Raw genomic sequence first — 4,746 nt, forward strand, 5'->3', positions numbered from 1 at the left:
GTACCTATAAATATTATTGAACTTATATTTTGTGGATTCTATTATCTTAATAATCTTTCTTTTACCATCTTAATTTCCATTTTTAATTTATTTTTATATATTGTCTTTAATCTCTTTATTATTATCTTTTATTTTATTTTTATTATTACAAATTCTCATTAGTCTTTGGAGCTAGGTTAGAATTTATTAATTTTGATTTAAAATAGTTTTCTTTTCAATTTTAGACAACTTCTTTGGGTTCAATCTCGTACTTACACGAACACTATATTCCATATACGATTCGTGTGCTTGCGAGTATAAATTTTTAGAACATACCCGTTTTGGGTCCATCACATCATCTCGATGTCCTGGTCGTTGTAGCACCCACATTATTTTGATATAATATAGCCAATAATCACATGATTGCATTGCATTACATATCATACAATATGTATAATTTGAGCATATGCATATTCTTATAAGTGTTCTCATGTATAAGTATAAAAGTTGTGTATGTGATGTCTATATGTATGCTCAATATTATTAACCTTGTGGCATTTGAGTTGTCTTTTATGGGTGTTTGATGTGCTCAAGATATAAGAAAGTATGAAAAATATGGACAAGGCATGGAATTAAGTGATGAAAGTGAGATATAGAAGGCAAAATAGGTTAAGTAGTGAAAAATAGTACAATGTTGATTACTAGTATTTCGGTGTAAAATTGAGTATTTATGGATTTACCGGATGTAATCGAGGTATGATTAAGGTCTCATTGATGATGTAAAAATGGTTTTAGAACCATTAGATCAATTCTTGATGGGAGGTATACATAATCAGTGGTATTGATGCAAAGTCAAAACGAGCTTAGCATAAGTGCGCTACGCTCGATCGGGTAAGCATAACTATTGGGTATGAAATCATATGGACCTAAGGTTTGGTGTGAGTGTTTTACACATAAGGATAATAGGCCTAGCAGATGATTAAGTCGAAATTATTGAAGTGATAAGGTTTTCATAAGTCAAAAGGTGAAATGATGAGATGAAAGGTGTCAACTTTTGACAATAAGGCTAAATCATTGAAAATAAGGAATTTTCATCAACCTTATCACTTTGCACGACCATTATTCTTAAAAACAGAGAGAAAAGAAAACCAAAAACCATTTCTTGGCTAGTTTGAAGAAATTCTAAGGAGATCCAAGTGAAATCAAAGCCAAAGAAGTAGATTAAGCTTAGTTCTAGCCTTTTTATGGTAAGTTCTTGTACTTGGAAGTTAAACTATGTTTTTGAATTTTTCTGAAAGCTTATATATGGTGTTTTATCCTTTTTAAGATATTTCTTGGGGTTTCCAAGTGGTTTGAGGTTTAGAAAAGCTTGAAGAGATTGTTTTCGCCGAAAAGTTGCTCGGTAAGTGAAATTTTGTGTTTTATGAGGTTTTTGGGGTTCTTGGAGTACAAGATGATTTTTGGTTATTTGATTGAGTTTATAAGAGAGTATATATGTTTATAAAGGTTTTAATAGATGTGGAGACTCATTTAATTTGGATGATGATCTAGGAGATAAGAATTTTATCAAAATCGGTATATGATAACTTTATGATGAATCATGTTGGTATTTGGGATATATGGTTATGGCAGGTTAATTGATGTTGATTATTGGTGGATTTTGATATTTGAGGATAGCTAAAATTAAGGGGAAACTCTGTCAAAATTTCCCCAAATGTCTAAGATAAATCTAATGCTCGATCTAGGTGGTTTAAGGCGTTTTAGGCATGTTTTGGGTATGAAAGTTGATATGATGTTTTATGGGTATTTTTAAATGATATTTCAATGTATTACTGCCTTCATTGTGATGAGAAATCCATGCCATTGTCAGGATAAGCATATCAACACCTAAGACATCACTTGTTACACGGTGAAATATATTGTGGACAAAAGGTAAGTAAAGTACTCAACTGCAACACAAGAATTATGTGTTATGTGAAAGTATGCATTATATGAATATTTTGTGAGTAAGTGGTATTAACATACAGTGACACTTCATCATAAATTTGTATGCATGGCATAATAGTGATATGGTAAATTATTATATGATATAAGACCATGCATGATATTATGATGATTAATTATATGATGCCTTTGCAAGTTTTGTGCAGCATAAAAGAAAGTTGTAATAAGAAGTTCAAGTTCAGTGCCACTGTTTTGAAAAGGCAAATGAAAGTGTTAATAAGTGTAAACGGAGGCCTATAGTAGGCTTATAGTGGCTGCCCAATAATTTGGGCTAGGTTTAGTGAACCAATTATATTGTTTGCCATATTTCCGTTTTTATTTCTCCTCCATATGAGTTATTGTTATATGTATTGACACCACAGTGTGTGGCCGCCTTAACTCTTGAGCCTGACGGGGCAACGATGGATTAAGGTTTTTAATGTGCCCTACTGTGGTGATGGCTAGCCGGAGGAGAACCCATGGGATTTTATATTGTATGTGTAACAAGCCCTGCAGGCATTGACCAATTCAAACAGTGTGCACAATATTAAGGGGCCCAAAATTTAAAAAGAAGTTGTGTATGACCATTGATATTGGGTAATCATTAGCATTGCATGCATTACTTTGCTTACTGAGCTTTAGGCTCACAGTTGTCTTGTGTTGCAGGTAGAGAAAGAAATATGTGAATGATATGAGGAGAACTGAAGCATGGTCCTGGCCCTGATTTGTACATATGAACACATCGACCTTTTTGTGGGTTATTTCAGTTATCAGTGAGATGTTTGTAATAAAGTGTGAAGTTATGTTTTGAAAATAAATTGGGTTATTTAATACTTATGTATAATATGTTTGAGACACACTTTATGTTTAATGTAAATAATGTGAAATAAGTTTTCAAGTTTAAAAAAAAAAAAAAAAAATGTCCAGACTTCCGCAGAAATAAATTATGATATAGTTTTAAAACGTAACACCTCAAATATGGTTTTAACTAAAATAAGTGAGGGTGTTACAGTCGTGGCGTAGGGTTCGAGCGTATCTCTCTCTTGCCTTCCCATTGTCTCCTGCGAGGTGTGGGCCACCATAGATGGTGAGTAACGTACCTGCCACAGGAGCTGGCTGTAAAGGCAGCAAGCGTTGGCATGCAGGTGCCTGCTCGTTGCCACCCTGAGCCTCTCGCTGAGACCCTCATGCGGCTCGCACATATCTCCTTAGATGTCCCTACCTGATCAGGAACTCAATTTCGTCCTTCAACTGGTTGTACTCGCTGGTGTCATGTCCGTAGTCATTGTGAAAATGACATAATTTTGTTGTATCTCTCTTGGAGATATCCTTCCTTATAGGTGTGGGTCGCTTATAAGGAACATTAGGGCTGGTCGCCTGGTAGACCTCTGCTTGACTTTTGACAAGGGTTGTATAGTTGGTGAATCTTGGCTCAAATCTATTGCCTTTGGGGCGTTTATTGTCAGACGTTGACGGCTCATTGCCCGCCCTTTTTCCACCATTTCTGCCATTTCCATTCCCGTTGCCGTTGCCATTGGGCTTATCTGACCCGTTGGCAGCCTTGGCGGGTTCTTCTTTCAGTCCATTATCTTTTGTAGGCGATTTCCCCTCATTGGCAATCACATCCTTGAGCTTGATATATCGATCACCTCGATCCAAAAACTCCTGGGTACTTTTTACCTCGTTCTTTCTTAGACTATTCCAGAGGGGAGAATGTCGTCTAACCCTAGCAGTTAGGGCCATCATTTTTCCCTCTTCCCTCACTGTCTTAGCTCCAGCTGCTGCCAGCATGAAGCGCTGGACATACTCCTTTAAGGGCTCTCCCTCCTTTTGGCGTATCTCGACCAGTTGGTTGGCCTCAGTGGGGTGTACGCGACCCGCATAAAACTGCCCGTAAAATTCCTTCACGAACATTTCCCAGGATACTATACTAGCAGGAGGGAACTTAAAGAACCACTCCTGGGCGGTGTCAGATAGTGTAGCAGGGAAGATCCTGCAACGGGCATCGTTCGACACCTTCTGAATATCCATTTGTCTCTCAAATTTGTTGACATGAGATACTGGGTCTTCGTACCCATCAAAGTTTGGCAGTACAGGCATTTTGAATTTGTTGGGGGTTTTTACCACAACAATCCTCTGCACAAACGGAGTGCCCCTCCTCCGGTAGTACTCTATGTGGGATGTCCGGCCCCCGACCAACTGTTGTACTGCCTGGTTCAGAGCATCAATTTGAGCCTGAACTGCTTCTGGGATCGCTAGGGCGTACTTGTTGTGCCTTTCACACCGGTCGTTGAGTACGTCTCTCAAAACATCATCCCTGCGCCTTTGCTTGCTAACTCTTAGCTGATCAAAGACGTTGTTTTGTCGGGGTTGTCTCCCAGCGTTATGGCTTGTCGACCTATTTTCTCTAGGTGGGGCAATTCTGCCTCCACCTATTTCCTCATTCCTTCGACCAGCATTCCCTCTACCAGAATCGGCTTCATTATAGTCATGGCCGTCTCTAAACTGTGGTCGACTACGGCGTGACCGGCTATTCACGCTGTTTCGTCCTCAGGCTGGCATTTCCCGAGCGTCAGGGGGAGGCCTGCGCTGGTCGTTGGGTCCCCGTGCATTATTATGCCATGGAGGGCCCCTGACCACTGAGCCTGACTCATTATTCCTTCTGTTGGCAGAAGAACGCTGCCCCTTACTCGGTGGATTTGGATTTTTGTCCTCCGGGCGTCTAGAGCTGCGGGGCAGCTGCCCGACCCTATTATGCCTCTAGCGCTGAGGATTGCCTCGACC

At 39.2% G+C, this 4,746-nt stretch overlaps 1 long non-coding RNA gene across 1 annotated transcript; it reads left to right on the forward strand.

Annotated features, from left to right (window-relative positions):
- Window positions 1-1,081: 1,081 nt before the first annotated feature.
- On the forward strand, window positions 1,082-2,967 carry LOC133793862 (uncharacterized). The gene is made up of 4 exons (XR_009874995.1): window positions 1,082-1,226; window positions 1,307-1,381; window positions 1,850-1,911; window positions 2,629-2,967. It is a non-coding gene; the product is annotated as an uncharacterized LOC133793862 (long non-coding RNA).
- The last annotated feature ends 1,779 nt before the right edge of the window (window positions 2,968-4,746 follow it).

The sequence above is a fragment of the Humulus lupulus genome, chromosome 8 (assembly GCF_963169125.1).
Source record: "Humulus lupulus chromosome 8, drHumLupu1.1, whole genome shotgun sequence".
Classification (NCBI taxonomy): Eukaryota; Viridiplantae; Streptophyta; class Magnoliopsida; order Rosales; family Cannabaceae; genus Humulus; species Humulus lupulus.